Source organism: Mustela nigripes, chromosome 6 (genome assembly GCF_022355385.1).
Source record: "Mustela nigripes isolate SB6536 chromosome 6, MUSNIG.SB6536, whole genome shotgun sequence".
NCBI lineage: Eukaryota > Metazoa > Chordata > Mammalia > Carnivora > Mustelidae > Mustela > Mustela nigripes.
Genome location: NC_081562.1, coordinates 77009709 through 77031858, shown reverse-complemented (window position 1 = coordinate 77031858; position 22150 = coordinate 77009709). Strand labels below are relative to the sequence as shown.

The window sequence follows — 22150 nt, the reverse complement described above, 5'->3', positions numbered from 1 at the left end:
ATTAAAAGCACATTCATGTTCCCCACGGAGGAAAGACGGTCATATCTATTCTCACACCAGTATCTCACTAGTGCCCTGTCAGCAGCTCTGAGTGCTGCATGGAAACATAAGAGAAGTATGATCAGAACCAGAAAAAGAAATAAGCAGCACAGTGAGGGTGGAAAAGTGAAGGCAGAGCAACAAGGGCAATAGAAATGGCCCTCAAGTAGCTGCTGATAGAGCACGAATACCACTGCTGCCTAAGAACGTGAGGAAGAGCAATGGTAACACCAATACAGACTATGGAAGCTACTACTTACCGCTCTATAGGCATGAGACAGACACTCTCTTGGACTTTCATATACCTTATGACACTAACCCAACAACCAATGATGGTGGGTCTTACTATCCTCATTTTATAGATTACATAACTCCGATTCGGGTAAGATGACTTGCTTAGAGCCAATGGCCAGTAGAGGGCAGAGCCAGGATTCTATTGCCTATCCACCAGGCTCCAAACGCCAGACTCTTATCTTTTTGGCACTTTGTATAGACCGCTTTGGAAAAGGACCAGTTCTAGAAATGCATAAGGACACTCCACTCCACACTAACAAAGTCAAGAAAGAAAATTAATGACCTATGAGAAAGCACAGCACCTAAGTTGTTTCAAAAAGAATCCTTTGTATTCACGTAGTATTTTTTCATTCTCTTTTTCTACATAGATATTTTTAAAATATGCCACAGCCCACATGTTATTTTATTCCGATAAGGTGACCAATAATAAACCTCAATAGCACAGAAAAAGATTAGTTTTCAATGTTTGACCTAAGTTAAATGATCTGTCCTGACGACTTTTGTCTGAGAATGACTGCAGGGTCTGTGCGTTGCTCTGTCCTCTGACCACAAATTACATCAGGGGCGGATACACGTTCATGTACTTGCCTGAATGTGTGGGTTGGCGCATACAAACTGTGGCTGCAGAAAGAAGTTTAGTCAATTGTGGATGCCATTTTGAAGTTTTGGTGTTAGTATGAAAACCAAACCCAATTTCATAATTTGTGGCTTCAACATCAGGATATCTGACTTATTTTAAATAAACTCTTCATGTTTATGTGTGTTATATTTAATTTCTCTAATGGCTCAAGCTTATATAATTGTGGTCTTCATCTTCAATTCTCTTTCACATTCCAAGCCCAAATTAGAGACCTGACTGAATTACTATTTAAAGTCATTTTAAATGTGGGATCCCTATATTCTTGAAGCATTTTCAATATATATTGGTTTTATATCTAACAAAATGTATATCATAATACTGCTATCAAGTATAATGTCAGTAATTATATGGTATGCAGTAAACATATTTTGCTCTCACATATTTACTGTACGTCAAACATGAACAAGTCATCAATCTTGAATCATTTTTCCTGATCAGAACAAAGGTAGTGCCTATTTAGAGTACTATAGCTTTTGCATTGAATTTTATTGATTTTTTTTAACCTCAACTACCCTGATTTATTATTTCCATCAGGAAGGATTCCTGCTGGAGAGAGTTATATATTGAGAAGGGAAATCCTAATTAAAAGTTAAATAGTGCTTAACAATCTTTGCAAGTTTTATGATAAGTAGAGAACCATTATAATCACTTTTTAATACAAATTTCTCTCTCTTTTTAAAAAAAGATTTTATTTATTTATTTGACAGAGAGAGAGATCACAAGTAGGCAGAGAGGCAGGCAGAGAGAGAGGAAGGGAAGCAGGTTCCCCACTGAGCAGAGAGCCCGATGCGGGGCTCAATCCCAGGACCCTGGGACCATGACCTGAGCCGAAGGCAGAGGCTTAACCCACTGAGCCACCAGGTGCCTCACAAATCTCTTTTCTGATGCTTAAATTTGGACACCATGGTCCAATCCAAATTGCTACTGCTGATGATGCTATAAGACAGAGAGTTCCTTCCTGTCGTGTCACTTTTTGTTTTCACAGTTGTTAATATCTCTAGGTTCTGAACAACTTCAGGACAAGGAATATATCCAAATTATATTTTCAGCTGTGTTGACAAATACCAAGTGCAGTATATAGTGAGTACTTGACCCATAATGTTATAAATAATTCTTTCAGCTTTAAGCCCTGAACCTTTTCTGATGAAGAGCAGAAGATGGGAGAGATAGTAAAAGGGCAGAATAAGGGTTAAGTTTTAAGGAAGAAAGCAAAGGAGAACACAGGACCTGTGGAACCCTTGGTATTTCTTTATATTTTATGTATGGTATTTCTTTTATATTTCTTTATATTTTATGTCCTCTCTGTTGCATAATCTCTCTAACTTTTAGGCACCTGGGGAAAGGAAAGGGGTTGCCCATTCCCATTAATCCTTTTCCTCAGGAAATCACTTTTTCCCCTATTGGAGAGATGATATTAAAAACACGTATCGGGGCGCCTGGATGGCTCAGTCAGTTAAGTGTCTGCCTTCAGCTCAAGTCATGATCTTCAGGTCCTGGGATGGAGCCCCGCATCAGGCTCCCTGCTCAGCAGGGGGTCTGCTTCTCTGTCTCACTCTCTCTCTCAAAAAAAAAAGAAAATCTTAAAAAAAAAAACAAACCACATATCAAAAAGGCATTTATTGGGGTGCCTGGCTGGCTCAGTCAGTAGAGCATGTGACTCTTGATCTCAGGGTTGTGAGTTCAAGCCTCACATTAGGTGTAGAGATGACGTAAAAGTAAAAAAATATATATATTCTTAAAAGGCACTTATTTTACTGTTCTGTCCAGAGATCCTCCAATTTGTCTTTCACTCTTATAATTTGCCCTGGGCTTTGGGAAGGCAAGATGGTTGATTCCCCACTGCCTAGAGGCATGCTTAATATATACTCAGTGTATTAGGCACATGTCAGTAGATGTTTGCTGTTGAAAAGTGTTGAGTCCAACAGAACTGCTGGGATAGCAGTAAGCTTAGAGAAGTGAAAGAGTGTAAGTCTATCTGGGACTGAGAGTGAAAAGTCAGCTTGGATAGAAGAACAAAACCACACGTCTTTATTCAGGTTGGTATGACAAATACAGATAGTGCCAGCTGTAAGCTTAACTGGAGATAAGGTTACGCCACAGCTATAAAACACCATAATGACCCCCTCATTGAGTGGCTAGTGTTGCGTCACCAGAGATGCCCAGGACTTCACATTCCACCTATTACTGGGAATACTCAGTTGCTCAATCACGCTCCCTTCATGACGGCCCCCAACCTTAGTTAATCCCTGCTTCTCCTCCCTCTGTCAGCCTCAGAAAGAGCAGATACACAACTGATCACTATTTCCCTTAAAAGCCCTTCTGAAGTCTGAGCAGGCACTTAAACCTTACGTCAAGAAGGTTCTCTTTCCCACTTGAGTGGTGTTCCACAACTGCTCTGGTCTGTTTCTGGCTGCATCCAGTCAGTTACAGGGAGTCTGACTACCTATCGGACTGCAGGTTTGTACTTGGTCTTCAGCTGTTCTGGTTTCCACAGCATGAACAGGCAAACCCGAGGATCAGTGAGCAGGTCACTATCCTGGTAGGAGCCATGAGTGTACTGGGAACAGTAGTGTGTGGCAGATAACAGTAAGGCCTCTGGGGCCAAGCAAAGTCCAAATCCTGCCTCTGCCTTTCATTGGCTAGGCAATCTTGAGCATGTTAATCTTTTAAAGTCTTTGTTCCTTCATTATAAAATGGGGATAATAATATGTCTCATGGCTGTATTCTGAGAACTGAGAAGATGCCTACCGATAGTTCTTAAGTATTTTTAGCAGCATAACCTTTCTTTAGAAACAATCATACGAAGGGGCGCCTGGGTGGCTCAGTTGTTAAGCGTCTGCCTTCATCTCAGGTCATGATCCCAGGGTCCTGAGCTCGAACCCCGCATTGGCTCTCTGCTCAGTGGGAATCCTGCTTCTCCCTCTCCCACTCCCCCTGCTTGCGTTCCCTCTGTGCTGTCTCTCTCTCTCTCTCTCTGTGTCAAATAAATTTACAAAATCTTAAAAAAAGAAAAAAGAAACAATCGTATGTAGAAGTTCATTACTGAAGTAGGAAGGAAAGGGATGCCTTTTTCAAAGATGTGGAATTTCAGCAGCAGTGATAATTACATAAAGGATAAGCTAAGAAATTTAATAAGCCACTATGGTTGGGTCTATGGAAGATTAGCATTTCTGACCTTATTTATTTGTACCCTCTGCAGCAGACTACCAGCTTTCCCTCCTCCACGTTCATGCTGGTACCTTTACTTCCTCAAGCCTGTCAGTCCATACAACATGTGGGGGTCTACTTATCACAGTTTGAAAACAGCTGCCTTATGTAAAGCAGAAAATGCACAGCTAATAGAAAACTCCTGTTTATTATTATATTATATATATGACATATATTATAAATATTACATTATTCTATATTATTATATATAATTATTATATTATATATGATTATTATATATAATTATTATATTATTTATTCCTACTTTAGTAATTCATGCTAAATTTGATGTTTATTTCTTGGTATTGATATCTTGCATTGTATTTTTGGAAAAGCAGATCAGTGGAAGGCAAAGCAAAACAATACAAAAAGCAGGTGTCCCCTGCATATAACTTATATTTGAGACACATGTCCACTTGTTATTCCCTAATCACATACATGTCCTTTTAGAGCACAAATATCCTAGAATGTCCTTCCACCTGTCAAGACTGGGCATACTGAATTTTCTTGCAGCGGACCAGCTCAAGTGCTATCTCCTCTGTGGCACTGTAGTTTGGATCTTTGGCTTCAAGTAACAGGAACCCAACTAAAAAGCCAGTGTCATACCGCTTTGGAACAACTACAACCACAGATGTGAACCCCTGTGTCCTCCATGTTTCTGACTTTCATCTCTTCTTCCTTTGCATGTTGTCTCAAATTCTGAGACAGATTTCTCCTCAAGCTAGACAAGAGCTCCAAGCTCACAGCCTTATATTCTCAAGAGCAAAAAGATGACACCTTTTTACCCAAACTGTAGTGAGAAAACTTTCAAAGAATAATTCTTATTTTTTTCATGATTTAATGTGCTGTTTGTCCTAGTTAAAATATTTACATTTCATTTTTTGTTTGTTTGTTTTAAATTAATTAATTTTTTTTCTCACCATAGCACTTACCCTCTCCAATGCTAATCTGGCAATTGCACTACTGGATATTTACCCTAAAGATACAAATGTAGTGATCCGAAGGGCCACGTGCACCCCGATGTTTATAGCAGCAATGTCCACAAAGTCAAATTATGGAAAGAGCCTGGATGTCCTTCAACAGATGAATCGATAAAGAAGATGTGATATATATGTGATATATATATATATATCTCCATCAAAAAACCCAAAACCTTGCCATTTGCAATGATGTGGATGGAATTAGAAGGTATTGTGCTAAGCAAAATAAGTCGATCAGAGAAAGACAATTATCACATGATCTCACTGGTATGAGGAATTTGAGAATCAAGGAAAGATTCAGATTTGCATAGCCTGGGTCACATACCCTCCCCTAGATCAATTACTGTGGCTGAATTAGTGCATTTCTGTGATAGAACTAGCCAGGGAAGCAAGGAGACTTAAATGTCAATGTTCCTTCTGATCTCAGGAGGATTACTACTTACCCCAGTACTGTGGGGATCAAGAAGTAAAGCAGAACCGTAGAAAAGCGCTATGGGGATCAAGAAGTAAAGCAGGAGTTCTGACAAAAACAATACACCTCAACTAAAAACTTCAAATGCACACGGAGTCACCAAAAGCAAAATAGAATAATTCTTATCTTCTCCATTTGTTGACTACATAATCTTTTTGTCAAGAAACATGCCACAGAGTAATATTCTGTCCATAATTTTGGAAAACGTGTTTTGTGGTAATGGGAAAAATATGCTTCAGCCAATTGCTCCCCTCTCTAAACTGCCTTCCTCAACTTTCACATATTTTTCTAATTGCTTGAGGCCAATCAAGATAAGAAAAGCAAGTGATCTATTTAGCTACTGAAGACTTAAGGATCATTTATTTCTGTAAACTAGTGACAGTACAAGAGGCATTTTTATGAGTAAACATTGAAAGCCGCTCAGGATAGGTGCAGCATTAGACACTAAAACACTATAAGTCTGGAAGCCTTTTTTTTTTTTTTTTTAGGGTTGGAGTACACAATTACATATGGTTATATTTACTTTTACTTTAAGATCTGGAATTTCAGCAGCGGTGATAATTACATGAAGAATGAGCTAAGAAATTTAATAAACCACTATGGCTGGGTCTGTGTAAGATCACCACTTCTGACCTTAATTTATTTGTACAGGAAGACCTAGAAGGAGTTTGTCATGTTACAAATTCAATCAATCATAAGGATTTAGCCTGGTTAAGTAGTGGTGAAGCGTTTTGGTTTTGGTTAGCCTAACCAGCTAGGAATTCTTCATCTATCTTTTACTAACTCTACACCCTTTAGATAACTATTTAATAGTATCTGTTTCTCCACTGGATTATCATATAAGGTTGGAAAGTGATGCTTATTTTTTTTTTAAATTTGTGGCAGAAATGGGTGAAAACAAAGGTTAAAGGGGGAAGAGCTGTTTCTGACTTTGAGATATGGAAATATAACTTAGAGTCTAGATGAGTTTTCTTACAAAGATAATTAACACAAAATTTAAGCAATCTAATTTTCGTGTAGGACTGAACACCTAAGCAATATGAAGCCACTGAGGCAAAAGCAAATCATTTCAAAATTTGTCTTGAACATTGATTGGGATTTTATGAAAATTTTGGTTTTGGTTGATTCATTTCTTGAAACTGCACCCTATTTTTCCTTCTTTTTCCTTTTCCTGATTCCCTTATCCCACCACCCCAGGCTCCCACCCTATTCTTCATCTTTTTTTTTTTTTTTAAGATTTTTATTTATTTATGTGACAGATCACAAGTAGGCAGAGAGGCAGGCAGAGAGAGAGAGAGGAGGAAGCAGGCTCCCCACTGAGCAGAGAGTCCAATGCGGGGCTCAATCCCAGGACCCTGGGATCATGACCTGAGCCGAAGGCAGAGGCTTTAACTCACTGAGCCACCCAGGCGCCCCCCTATTCTTCATCTTGTCTAAACACTATCAATAATGAGAATCTAGAATAGAGCTGAGCTCTACCACTGAAATACTTAAAGAGCAGGAAACTTTTACTTGCCTGGAAACTGGCATAAAATTTGCAATAAAATGCCTGCAAATTAGTGAGGTTAATGTTAAAATTTCCTTAAGGCCATCTACAAAAATCATTTTTATAAACTGTCTTTTGCTTATTAAAATTAGAGGAGGTGGCTTTTTAGAAAGGTACTTAGTTGGGTTTGCTTCAAATAGGTCTCTGGAGGAAAATGTGAAGACATTTCTCAATTTTAAATCAATTATTTAAGCATTAACTATCTGCCTTTGACAAAATGAAGTAATGGATATTTACCCCAGTTGGTTTTAAGAGTTTCTGGGAAAGAAAACAAAAGAGAAATCAGAAAATAAAACAAAACAGAATTTTTCCACATTTTTTCATTACTTTCTTTCTGTTAGATATCTATTTTTTTTATGGTATCTGTGTATATTGGCTTACTTATTTTGCTTTAGATAATTTTATTTCTTTATGTCCCTTTGGACTGGTAAATACTAAGTTACATGGAGAAAAAGAAAGACAGCCCAAGGCTTACTTCTGTCAATAGCTAGTTGCATAACTTTAGGCAAAATAATATTTGGACCCAAGATGTAGCTCTGAGGTTGGTGTGATCTTTGGCTATTTTACTTGTCAAGGATGTGGATTTTCCTTCTGGAAAATGATAGGGTTCAATGTTATAAGTGCTAAGGTTCCTACTATGGTCATGAGCCTATGATTCTAAGCAAACCATAATATATTTAAGAATATCAAGCAATGAGCCATAAAATTTGCAAACATATTTGACATATTTCCCCTCATTTATAGTAATCAAAGTTGATATTAGTTTATAAAGACACATTAAAAGTTTGATCATGTAAGTGATAGTGGTTTTGATGGTTTTATCAAACTCATGCAACCTACTAATCTTGCTGCTCCTACTTGTTTGGCAATTTTAAACCCAGATGCCAAGCAAAATAAGATTTTTTTTTTTTTTTTTTTTGGCACGGGTACATGGTTTGCTGGCAGCTTATCCTGCCAGTGTATTCCTTCCTTACTGTTGACTCTGGCCCTTTCCAAGTCAGAATGTTAGATTGCCGGGATGCATTTCCTCTTTGAGAGAGAAACACACATATCCAATACAGCAATGACCAATTCTTTTCTGGGAAATGTAAGAGTAACTTCTAACCGCCTATTGAGCAACAAAGATATTTGGTTCAAATAACCAAATAATTTGGGGGCAAGATGAGACTATGAAGATCTTTTAAATTAGCTTACCTATTTCTTTAGAAATGCAAGGTGTTGTTTTCACCAGAGCATGAGACTCTGCATTAGAAAGAATTCTATTGGAGTATATTTGCCCTCAGTGCCCCATTTGAATATATTTGAATATATTTGAATTTATTTGCCCGCACAAAGTACTTAAATGCTCAGAGTCTCTAGTTCCTTATTTGTAAAATAGGAAGTGTAATACATAGCACGGTATTTGTGCTAATTAAGAGAAAAAAATGCTAAAAATGCATAGTAAAAGTCATCTGATAATTGTAAATTTGAAATATGAAATAAAATTTGTTCATTAAAACAATTATTTTAAAATTAATTAATTAGTTTAGAGAGTGGAGGAGGAGCAGAGGAAGAGAGAATGTCAAGCTGACTCTTGCTGAGTGTGGAGCCAGATGTGGGTTAGATCTCATGACCTTGAGATAATGACCTGAGCTGAAATCAAGAGTCTGACACTTAACCTACTGAGCCACCCAGGTTCCCCTCCTGAATTTTTCATGAGAATATACTGAGCCTGGGGTGAGACACAGGAGACCAAGACTCAGTATTTCGGTCCCATTCTACCAAATGTGCAACATGTGTATAATGGATTTCATGGGCTTATTTTTTTTTTCAATTTGTATAAAACCTTAACAAATAGCATTTAAAGTCTTTATATGTGATTAACTCACAACCAGAGTCAGCTTGTTAGATGATCTTTATGTTTGTCTTTGGAAATAGCTAATAGAACATTCTTGCATGGGTAGCCCTGGCATTGTGGAATGTGTTAAACTATTATAAGAATCAGTTTTTCTCAAACTTGATTAAAGTAGAGTCAGCTGCTTAACCGACTAAGTCATCCAGGTGTCCCGAGACTGGGGACTTTAAATGGCTATTTTATTTTGCCATACTCATCAAAACAAATACTAAGTTATCTCCTCCTCTGCCCTGACCTCTCCTCAATCAGTTTTTAAGATAAAAGGACAGAAAGTAGAATCAGAAAGTGTAAGAATTTGTGTGTGTTCCTTGCCAAGGCTGATGGTTCCTCTTTAATGGTGGGCTTGGAGAACCCCTTGAGCACATCTGTGGCTAAAACTTTCCAGACATTTTCAGGAATTACAGAAACATGCCTGTTGGTTTACTTACAGGGAAAGGAAAGGAAGGCCCCACAGAAACAGTTGCTTATTCTATAGCTCTGCCTCTTTATGCTTTTGGAAGACCAGCTAGCATTTTGGCTTTTTGATGATAAAGAGTAAGAATAAAACCTACCAGTCCATGACAGTCAATTTTCCTTAAACTTATAATTGTATCCCGTCAAAATCCAAACTAAGGGAAGCAGGCAGATATGTCTTCCCATAAAGCCCCCAGAGTTCTTCTCAGTTCCTCTTTTACAAAAATTTGAGTAAATGATCTGCTGATTTTAATACTCATGTTCAAGGTCAGGGAGAGACACAGTATTTTTTTTACGTGAGACAATGGAACCCAAAGGTCTTACTCTTATCATGTGGCAGGATGTCATGACTATTCATGCACAGTGTCACTTTGTATAGGCATCCCTAAAATTATGGCAAATATGACATATTTCTAGGAGAAACACATTTGCATGCCTATTTCAGTACTGGTATTTGTGCAACAAATCATTCACTAGTTGTAGGAAAGGCTAGGTATACAGTCTTTTAAATTTGCTTATGATAGCAGGTCCTTCAAAAAGATGAGCACTATGAGGATAACACAGAACACACTCTGTCAGTTGGGGCTATGAACCCCCAAATGGGAGTTGTGTTCAGTCTCATGTAACTCCTTTGTGGGTCCCTAATTAGTAGCAGTCAGTCAAGTGGTTGGCCTGCCTGGATATAATTTCTATTTTACCTGGCTAGTTTTATTAACGTATAGGTACAGATTAATTTCTATTTAAATTTTAGCTCTGCTTTTCTTTTCAATGAAATTATCTAACAATGAGGAAAACTCCAAAATTTAAATCTACAGATAGTGGTGATATGAGAATAAAAAGGAGATTTATTTAATATTATCTCATTGATACCTATATTTTGTGGATAGTCTAGCCCATAACATATTATCAACAAATAGCTATTCAAAGGATTGTTTTTATTTTTTATAGTTTATTATGAGCCAACTTGGTTTGGGGAAGTTTGTAACAGGTTATTTCGCTTAATTCATAGAATACACAGTTGAAGTATGCAATCACCATCCACATCTACAGATAATGGACCTAAGACTCAGAATTGCCCACTTAGTAAAAGTAAAATTGGGTAGTGAACTGACACCTGATTCTAACTCCATTGCTGTTTTCCCCATCCTCTGGATGCTTCATGACTATCTCTTACTATGGCTAGAGAGTACAGTGATCCAGCCTCCCTAATGTAATATAATGAGCTGAGAGTTGGAGATCACCACCAATACCTAAACAGCTCCACTGCAAAAATGGTCAAGGATCCTACTTCTCCACTGGTTTCACGTGGTGATTCAGAGATAAAACTACCCTGGAAGCTTTCCCAGGGTAAAACTGTGACCAACGTCTGTTTGATCTTTATAGATTCATCTTTGCTTTGGGGCTATGACAAATAAGCAACTGACCTATTTGAGTTAATACTTTGATATTTAAGATTCTCTGCCCTAATATGAACCTGAACTCATTTGTTGGTCCAACCTTGGGGCCTCACTGCAGGATTCAATGTCATCCATCTATCAGCAAGGACTAATTGGTGCCTCTCTGTTTTCCACATGCACATCAAGCTCTTCTAAGAAACTGTCCAAATTCATTGACTCTCTTCAACTATTACAAGGATTACAACCAGCCAAGTCTTCTCTTAGCACTTCCACAGGAGAAACAATTCTCAGCTGTTTTAACAGTCTGAAACATACTAGGAGTTACTGGCTGAAACTTGCCACTGATGAAAAGATTTCTGTTTGTGCCTATTTAGCTTCTCATCCAGAATATATAAAATAATCCAATCACTTTGGATGGTATCTGCATGGAATTTTCATTTTGTTAATACATTTTTCAGAATCCTTTCTCTTTCTGGAAAGCTCATTCTTAGTCTTACTTTCAAGTGCTAAACTCTGAAATTTTAAGTTCTTTTCAAATTCTTTATGTTCAAAAAAGTGGGAGGAAAAAAGATAGGCTTTCATCACTTCCACAGGGAGTTTATTTTAAAAATCAGCAGAGTAGTTACTCCTTGCTAACCACCAGGAATTCTGGGAAATTCTTTAAGAAACCATTTTGTTTCTGTTGAACAAGCCAAATTCCCACACAGTGAGTGGAAATTGAAATTCTTTCAACATCTGTTTGTATTCCTACCAATAGTGCCAATTTTCTTCTAGTCATTTCATTATAAAATTTTTGGAATTATCACTGTCTTTCTTCCCTTAAGACTTGTGCCTTGTGTCTTTAAATCTCTTGACAGCATATTTTATACAGAGGGACTTTTAGACATCGGTTGATAATATACTAATATGTATATACATAATTAATTTTCTAGGTATTGAGATGAATATTATAAAATCTAGAAATAAGTCTGAGACTTATGATTTGCTTTGAAGTAGTATGTCTTACTTTTTTACCTGACCTGGTTTTTTCATGTCAGAGTTCTTCAGAGTTTGTCACAGAACCACTTCTTTCTCTATATATTCTCACTGTTCCATCATTGTCATTATTCTTATAAAATGTACTTATCCTTCTGAATTTCTGAATTACTTAGCTCAGTCAATGATGTTGCTATGCATTTATTACTTATAATAGAAAACATAGAGTCATTTGTAAAACCCTTTTGCCCTCAATTTGCAATATATCAACATGGTGTAGTACAATTAATTGTACAAGTACAATTAATTCTATCTCCAGTACAACTCTAGAAACTCTCTGCTCCGCTCTTTCTACTGCCTCTGCCTTAGGAATTCAGGACCTCATCACCTCTTATTTAAACACAAGAAAAAGTAAAATGTGAAAAAAATAAACCCCACATATTCAATCTGCCCCTTTTCCTTAGTCTGAATATAACCTATACTCCAACTATTTCTACCTTACCATCCTTTTTGAATGTCACATCCCAGAATGCACTGAAGAGGATGCCATTTTTATGTGTTCTCAGGGCCAACATTTGTTTCCTTGGACTGGAACCCCTTTTAAGCCTAGAAAATTCCCACTGATATAATAAGATTCATCAAAGGCACATTCTGCTGGGCTATATTTCAAAGATAGTTGCTCAAATGTCAGAGAAGTTATTAACTCAGGAAAATAGCCACAACAGGAACATTTGCTACATGAAATAATGCCTAATATTTGGTTTTAAAACTTGCAATGTTGCATGTATTTAATAAAAATGGCTGAGGACAAGCCATAAAAGACATACTGTTCACTGACTATACAACATATCAGTACAGAAAATGTAATAAACAATGGAGACCAAGTATTTTTAAATTAACACACATAAATGGGAATTTATCAAATTTGCAAAAAGTATCCCATGGTTTGACACTCTCTAAATTGTATACATATACTTAAGCACATCTAGAAACTAAAAATGAGTTTTTTAAATATAACATGGTAATTGATAATAACATAATGTGAAGACATTATACTGTGTGAAGCAAATTATTTATGTACTAGCTTGTAGCATTCATTAGTAGCTGCTGCTGATTAAATAAAATAATTGAGTAACTGCTATGTGCTATTATTAAGTACTATTGCATATATATCAATAGGTTGATTATAAAGACAGAAAGTTTGTTCAAATAAAGTAAGGAGAGAATAACTATTTCTTTCCTTGCCAAAACAGAGACTGTCTCTGATCATAGCCTCACTGTGATTTTTCCATCTTTTGTCTAGCTTTGTCTCATGTTCTGAAAGTATATATAATCTAAAATACTAGACATTAATAACAATTCTTAATTTATAGAAAAATTCTTACAATCAAATATGCTTTAAGAAATACTTATAATTCTGGGGTGCCTGGGTGGCTCAGTTGGTTAAGTGGCTGCCTTCGGCTCAGGTCATGATCCCAGCGTCCTGGGATTGAGTCCCACATCGGGCTCCTTGCTCAGCAGGGAACCTGCTTTTCCCTCTGCCTCTGCCTGCCTGTTGGCCTACTTGTGATCTCTCCCTCTCTTACAAATAAATAAATAAAATCTTTAAAAAAAAAGAAATACTTATAATTCTGAGTTTAATATTGTCTGTTATATATATATATGTATATATATATATATACATATATATATAATTTTTCTTTTAATATCAATGCTGTAACTCCTGGCATTTATTACTTATAAATTATAATTTATAACTCCCTTTCTTTTCTTTTTAAAGATTTTATTTATTTATTTGACAGACAGAGATCACAAGTAGGCAGAGAGGCAGGCAGAGAGAGAAGGAAGCAGGCTCCCTGCTGAGCAGAGAGCCTGATGCGGGGCTCGATCTCAGGACCCTGAGACCATGACCTGAGCCAAAGGCAGAGGCTTTAACCCACTGAGCCAACCAGGCGCCCCCTCTATAACTCACTTTCTTAATCTTCAATTTTAGTAAAATAAATCTTGCAAGAAGAACAGTAAAGAGATTTTAAAATAATAAATAATTTCAAATAACCACACTATAATAAAAAAGCATCCTAATTTGCATTTTATTTTCTTTGAAAATACAATATAACTTTTCCCCACTCTCAGGAAAGGGAATTAATATAGAAAACTCAAATACAGAATTCTTTCTTTTTTTATTTCCTTTATTTGGTCATTATATATTGATTTTTTAAAATCTCTGAATATGTTTAATGGTTGGTATAGAAAACATTCCTTAAAGAATTAGAGAGTAGTAAGACAATAGAGTTACGGGGCTCTTACCTTAGTGATAAATTATGTTCATTGAAAATTGAGCAAAAAATGATAAAAATCTGAATAAGAAAATTCTAAGTTAAATTATTACCTTATTCACAGACCTGTACCCCTGGGGATAAAAATATATGTTTATAAAAAATAAAAAATTTAAAAAAATAAATTATTACCTTATTTCTTTACCTGAACTTAAAGTTTTATGAAAGTGGTAACTCAACAGATATGAGATACCACCTTTTTTGTAATGATTTTTAAGAAAGATATAAAAAATAGTATATGGCAAAAAAGATTCTGCATTTTTTGAAAAAAAGGATTTCAACCATTAAAATCATCCTCACAAAGAGCAAAATAATTAACAAAATCACAAAATAACCAGTGTTCCTAGAAATAAGCAATCTTCTAAAAGACCAACTCCGTGTTATTGGCAGGAAATATATTGAGTGAAAACAAGAGACAGAAGCTAAATAAATTTTATCTGTGTAGGACTTTATTCTCTATATCAAATCCATGTTGGGTATCAGGTACCGATGACATATGTTTGGGGGTTTAAGCAGCCACTTATAATGACTATATAAAAAGACAGAATGTCCTTTCATTTATAAAAATCAAAGCTCTCTCCAAAACCTCAGAATATATAAAGTTACTACATTACTTGAGGTATTTGAAAGAATATATATAAGAATTATGATAGCTATATATTTCATATATGGTGGCACCATTTTTTCTATTTCTAGTCTTTTTCTATTAAATTGGTTTGCCTTATGTTTTAGGTTCCTCCTTGGATCATAATTTCTTGGTAATCTTAGAATCATATTGTCAGTTCTCCAATTACCATGAAAATTATCATACTAAATATATAAGCACTTTTTAATTGTATCAATTTTTCATTTTTAACATTTTCTCTAGATTTTATTATCACATTTTAGAATATTTTTATTTTATTATTTTTAATTTTTATTTATTACTTTATTTATATATTTCTTTATTACTTTATTTTTATTACTTTCTAAGTAGTAATAAAAATAATGATTTTTATTATTTTATTACTTTCTACATTTAAAGAATTCTTTTTACTTTTATTTTAATCATAATGTATATGTTAGAAATTTGATACATGTGTTTTATAGTTCTTGAAGGTCAATACACGCTCTTAAGTCATTTATGATCTGAGTTTTTGAGACATTTTAACACATCATTATTTATTTAGATAACTTTTTTTTGCTAGTTTAGCTGAGAACATAAATATTGAGTCAAATTCCTTTGTCAGGTTTTTTGGAAAATAAAATAAAAATATTTACTTAAAAGTTATAAGCTACCTCATTCTAAAAAGGTTTAAGATAGTTTATGAAGATACATAAATTATGATGAAGGAAAAATAAGGAAATTGAGAAGAAGGAAAATAAGTTAAGGAAAAATTAGACTAGCTAAGAGGTAATGATACCAAAATAGCAACAACATACACTACTAATATTATGAATATTTAGAAGGAGCTATCTAAAATGCACTTAATTATAAGCTATATTAAGGTAAGATATAGTTATATATCTCTAACTAAAATATACAATGGTCTATATACTTTGCTAGAAGTTATGTCAGAAATATGGTTCTAAGCTTTGGTCAGGCAACAGAGAACTAGATCTGTCATTAAGTTTGTTATCCAAAAGATTAAAAACCAGGCGATGTGCTCAAGAAAAGCTCTTCTACTTCTGGTCCTGAAACCAGAGGATGAACACAGGTTAAAGGACAGTCCAGCTAGGCAGGTACCTGGGATAGCACTCCATCATGGATGCTAACACAGTACTGGAAATGCAACAAATTAGGAAATTATATTTACCAGAGTGGTTGGTTTTTCCCCTCCCCCACTCCAAGACCTTTTCATGGATTGTACTGAAGGAAGATATTGATATTTAGACTGTGTATGGATAGAACATAAAATTTCTAATAAATATGCTCTAGTAAGTAATATCTAAGTTGCCTACAGAAGAGAATGGATTATTTAACAGTATGTATTTTTCTTTTTTGAGTGTGTGTTGTGTATATCAGGGAGAAGGAGTGATGTTGAAGAGATGAATTTTTCTAGAATTTAGACAACAGTAGTCCTCTTTCACATCCTTCCTCTAATTAGATTTCATCCTCTCCACTAAATACTGTATAAAGTTTTCAAGATTACTAATTTAATGTTAAATATTAAATTATCTTACTTAAATATTTATTTATTAGCCTGGCCCAGGTACTCACTTCTCTAGCTTCAGCCCTACCTGTGAACATTTTTAATCACATTTCCCTAAAAGGAGGACACACTGTTTAGCATAGCAAAACATATCCTCTACAATACCATAATAGATTTTGTGTAATTGCTTTTTGTTTTTGTTTTTGTTTTTTTCTATAACGTTCCTCAGTGTAAGCCAATAGCAAAATACTAAAATACAATTCAATAAAAATCAATACTATGAAGGTAAAAAACAATGTCTTCAAAAAACACAATTTACTAAAATTTTGGATTGATGAATTAAAAAAATGACTGCATCTCTTGGGAATGGAAGGAAGGAGGCATCTCCATAGAGTGTGCATTATCCACAGGAACAATATTGTCCCTATGGAGGTGAAAATAATCTTGTGGGGTGAAAAGAACTGAGATCTTTAAGGGACTACTTTAAGGGACTACTGCATCTTTAAGGGACTACTCTACATAAACAGGTATGCAGGATAGCTGTAGTATTAAGATATCATGAGTGGCAACAGTTTCCAGGAAAAAAGGGGCTTATTAGGCAGTAATAGAAAAAGGTTGAGGGGCGCCCAGGTGGTTCAGTCGTTAAGTGTCTGCCCTTAGCTCAGGTCATGTAACCAGGGTCCTGGGATTGAGCCCCTTATTGGGCTCCCTGCTAAGCAGGAAGCCTGCTTCTCTCTCTCCCACTCTCCCTGCTTGTGTTCTCTCTATGTCTCAAATAAATAAATAAAATCTTAAAAAAAAAAAAGAAAAAACGTTTGAAAAACACTGATATGGAAGATTGTCTCTACCAATCATGCTTTTATTTTGAAATTGGGTGGCAAAAGTTTAAGGCATAAGAAAACGGGTTTTGCTGTATTCATTTAGCACTCACAGCAATAGTAAGAACCTATTTATCATTTACTATCCACAGTAATGGTGGTAACACTTTATTCATTACTAATTACTCACATAAAAGGTAGACATTAAATCCCATTCTACAGATAAAGAATAGACTATGCCTTTGTTAAATAATCAATGCTTATCAGTAATACAAATATATACAAATATATTGGGATATTACTGTCATCTTGGTTAGAGGAGTCAATTTTTGCAAGGTATTGGAAAACCAATTAAGAATCTCACAGAAATAGATTTATGCCTCATGAGCTAAGGAGTTAATGGTAATGGCTAAGTTTCACACAGGTCAGATAAATTACAAATATGAACATGACCTAGTCCCATTCTAAGATGTAAAGTCACTGTTTTTACATAGGTAAGAGCTGGCATATGTGAAAATGATCACTATGGTCATTCTATTGAGAATAAATTATAGGTTGCTAGCTAAGCACAAAGCAGAGAACAGAGATGTCTGGTACAATAATCCTGGAGAGAAAGCATGATCACTGAACCATGATGGTGGCAGTAGACCTGGAGGTTTCTAGATCTATTTTAGTGGTAAAACCAATAGGATTTCTTGATGAAATGAATGTTGTATGTAAGAGAAAAAAAGTCAAAGATGACTTCAAGGATGATTGGAGATATTTTGTCGAGATGGGTTAAAATATAGGAAAAGGCAATACAGTGGGGCAGAGAGAGATTTACTTTAGATATCTACCTTGAGGTAGTGGCTAGTGATTAGGCAGTTGAGTAAATTAGAGACTTCTATTTGAGAGCTTTCAGCATTCAAAGCCTTGAAACTGTATAAGATTACTAAGGGACTAAGAGAGATATAGCTACTGAAGTTCTGAATTCTGGGACATTTTAAGTTCAAAAGTTGGAAAGATGATCAGGAACCAGTAAGGAAACTGAGGACAGCAGCTTGTGAGGAAGGAGGAAAATCAAGAGAAACTGGTGCCCAGCAAGCCAAGGATGAGAAAGTGATCAACCGTATTGATGCTGCTAAGAGATTACATAAGGACTCACTCCTGGAATGAAAACATGAAAGACATGACCTTGACAAGACCTTTTTGATAGAGTATTGGGATGAAATACTCTTGACAAGACCTTTTTGATAGAGTATTGGGATGACAACCTGACTGAAGCAAATTCAAGACAGAATTTGAAATGGTGAAGATGAACAAATTATTACATTCTGCACTAAGAAAATCCTAGAAACACACAAGAGCTACAAGGAGTGATTTTCCTTTTTTTTGTTTTGTTTTCCCTTAAAGATGGGCACTATTGCTGAATACTTATAAGTGAGGCAAATTAAAAAAAAAAAAGTCAAGTAGAAAAAAAGGAAAATGATGATGAAACAGAAAAAAGAAAGAATGGTTCAGGCAAAACTCTTGAATTAACAAGAAGTGTTGGAATCTGGCTCACATGTGGAGAGTGGTTCTTAGATAACAACATGGAGTTCAGGGGCGCCTGGGTATCTCACTGGGTTAAGCCTCTGCCTTCAGCTCAGGTCATGGTCTCAGGGTCCTGGGATCGAGCCCTACATTGGGCTCTCTGCTGAGCAGGGAGCCTATTTATTCTTCTTTCTCTGCTTGCCTCTCTGCCTACTTGTGATCTCTGTCTGTCGAATAAATAAATAAAATCTTAAAAAAAAAAAAAAGAACATGGAGTTCATTCAGGTTATTAAATGGTACATATTTAGGTGTTGGCTACTTCTGATTTCTTTAATTTTCTCAGAAAACAGAAGAAAGTTAGTGACAAAAGAAGGAAGATAGGAAAGATATGTTGGAAATTTAAGGAAGGAGAAAAGCAAAATAGCTGTCAAGAAGAGAAAAGTGAAAAGGTATTAGTGGAATGGTCCAGCAGCACTGCAGTCCTTCTTTAAGTGAGTGGTCATGAATTCAAGGTGGTGTAACCAATCTTAATGCTGGGTATTTTTCTCTACCCACCTTTAGCTTTGAGAGTGTAGGCATAGATGTACGTGGACAGTTGGACTTAACCTATGGTATATCCAAATGAGTGCAATGAAGTAAGAGAAGCAAAGAAAATGGGAGGTTCTATATACAGGAGTAATAATATGTAGCTGTGAGATTTAAGCTAGATATGAAGAAATCAAGAAAGAAACAGAAATAGTGGTAACATCAATGGTTTCTCCTGGGTCAAAAACGTTTTAGGAATTGGAATACTAAAAAAAAAAAAAAAAAATTAGGGAAAAGATAGGTGGTTGTCAGATACTACAGTCTTTGATATTATAAAAGAGCAATAATGGGGAACCTGGGTGGCTCAGAGGGTTAAATTCTCTGCCTTCAGCTCAGGTCATGATCCCAGGGTCCTGGGATTGAGCCCCGCATCGGGCTCTCTGCTCAGCGGGGAACCTGCTTCCTTCTCTTTCTCTCTGCTTGCTTCTCTGCCTACTTGTGATCTCTGTCTGTCAAGTAAATAAATAAAATCTTATAAAACCCCAGCAATAATAAGGTTAAAATAGAACCATAGGAAGGACAACATAAATGAGCAGTGTTTCAAGGAACTGAGAGGACAGGGTAATGTAAGGGTCATCTATAAGAGTACTGAAGTCAACAAAATATAGACAGAAGTCGTTGTGGAGACACTGACAGTCACCTGGGCTCTTAACTCCTCAAGGAATGAGTAGAAATGATCTAGAAGATTGGTAGAGAACTTTAAAAAGGGAAATGAATGAGAGAGACTGGTGATAGGAGATTCTAAGCGGGGCTTTTGGAGGCAAGAAAGGAGGAGAATACTATGGAGGCAATAAGAAGCTAGAAGGACAACTACCCTACCACCATGTCCAGTGTCCAGGGGTCTGAACAAACTGCAGGAGAAGCAATAGAGCAAGGTTTTAGATGAATTAAGAAGGGGAAGGAGGGGTGTCTGGGTGGCTCAGTCAGTTAAGTGTTTACCTTTGGCTTAGGTCATGATCCCAGGGTTTTGGGATCGAGCCCCACGTCATGCTCCCTGCTCAGCATGGAATCTGCTTCTCCCTCTGCCCTTCCTCCCCACTTGTGCTGTCTCTCTCTATCTCTCTCAAATAAGTAATGAAATATTTAAAAAAAGAGAGGGAAGGAAATATTCAGTGCAGAGATGAACATTATTGGAGATTTTGCAGATGTCTGGCAATGAATTCTAGAGGGCAGAGTGGGAAGGTTTTTTGAGTTAAGTACTGATAGAAATGGAGTTAGAAAATGGAGCACCCAGAACTATATTAATCAGGGATTCCTGGACTTCTTTTGGTTAGTGCCATAAATGAGACTTCTGGGCATGAGTGCACCTGAGGGTCTCTAGGCAAATAGTGTTGGGGAATGGGTAAATATTAGGGATGGAGATGGGGATACATAGAGAAATCTTGTCAGGAGCACATAGAGTTCGCTTGTATTCATGCACATAGTAAAACAGAAATCTGTACTTAATCAGAGTTGGGACCTGGCCATGTGAGGAGCATAAAGGGAGAATGAGGCTAAGTTATAGATAAGGAAGTGGTTTTAACTATGGGCTGTGGACCTAAGCTATTTAAGGAGGGAACTGAGGGCAGGAGTGGAATGAAGGATAAACAAGCAATAGGGGGAATGGAAGGTCTGGGTGGGAGAGGGTAGAAGAAATGGTAGGGCTTGGGGGAGATCTGAAGCAATAAACTAGAAAAATAAGAGTTAGTGGTCAGAAAATACATGTTTAAAATTAAAATTTTATTTTTTTGCAGTTATTCATCATATCAAGAATTGTAAGGATGCTAAGCCTCTTTGTTTATTAAAAACTTGTTCATCTACCTGTTCATAAACACTTTGGCAGACTATAAATCTCTGAGAAAGTTGCAAATAGTGCTTTTGCATACATAAAATGTAATATATAGAAGTATAATATATAGAATTAAAGGAAAACCAAATATATTGAAATACACTTATAAAAATATCAAGGAGGTAAATATATGTTTATTAACACATTAAAGTAGTGTGCTTATTAGCCCATTAAAAACAAGAACTAAAATCAGGTCTAATGCCATATTTTTGAAGAAGTGCTACAGTAACAGCTGAGATATTATGAGAATGTCGGTGGATGTTATTGGTGATAGTGATTTATTGCTTAAATTCAAATTTGAAGGAATAATGAATTGGATTTAGAAATTAGTGAAAATTACCATGTTATTTTTTTTCTCATTCAAATTTCAGGGACCACTCAGGTTCTAATTCACATTCAAGTCTGTGAACCCCTCTCTAGGCTGTGATCATCACTAGGTGACAAATCATCAAGATAGAGGAGTTAAGAGGCCAGGGCATTGGAAGGATCATCTATCTACACAGATGTTGATATCCAAAGAATTCACAACTTTTGGGCACATCTGGACTTTGAAGCATCACATATGGCCTAAGGGTCTCCAAGAGCTAGTCCTCTGTAACACTCTTCCTGCTTCTTATGGCCAGGTGACTAAGGCTGGTGATTTGCTTTAGAACTGAGAGTCAACTATACAGGCCTGAACTGGTAAGTTATTGAAGAAAGAACTTGGTGGAGAAGGTCCTACTTTTGGAACATGTTCTAAATGATTTAATTCTTCTTGGTCTGGGTCTTTTTGCAGAACGTGACTGTAAAAAGTGCCTCTGGAATGTCTTTTGCTTCATTGCATTGCTCTCATACTGTGAATAATTTACCAAGGGGCCTGGCTTCTAGCTTTACCTAACTTTGGGAAGTACTTTGAGACCTAAACACTCCTTTCAAAAATCACTAAAGCTGGTCCCTAAGGTAGTATCAAATGGACCATTTTAATATGTTGATATATCACTTTCCAGGTTAAGTGTTTTATATTCCTTCTTATTATAGCATTAAAGGTTTCCAGTTCTATTTG

At 36.1% G+C, this 22150-nt stretch overlaps 1 protein-coding gene across 2 annotated transcripts in view; it reads right to left on the bottom strand.

Annotated features, from left to right (window-relative positions):
- Nucleotides 1-22150, bottom strand: part of CNTN1 (contactin 1) — a 353970-nt gene that overhangs the window by 3317 nt on the left and 328503 nt on the right. The gene's annotated exons all lie outside the window — the stretch shown is intronic.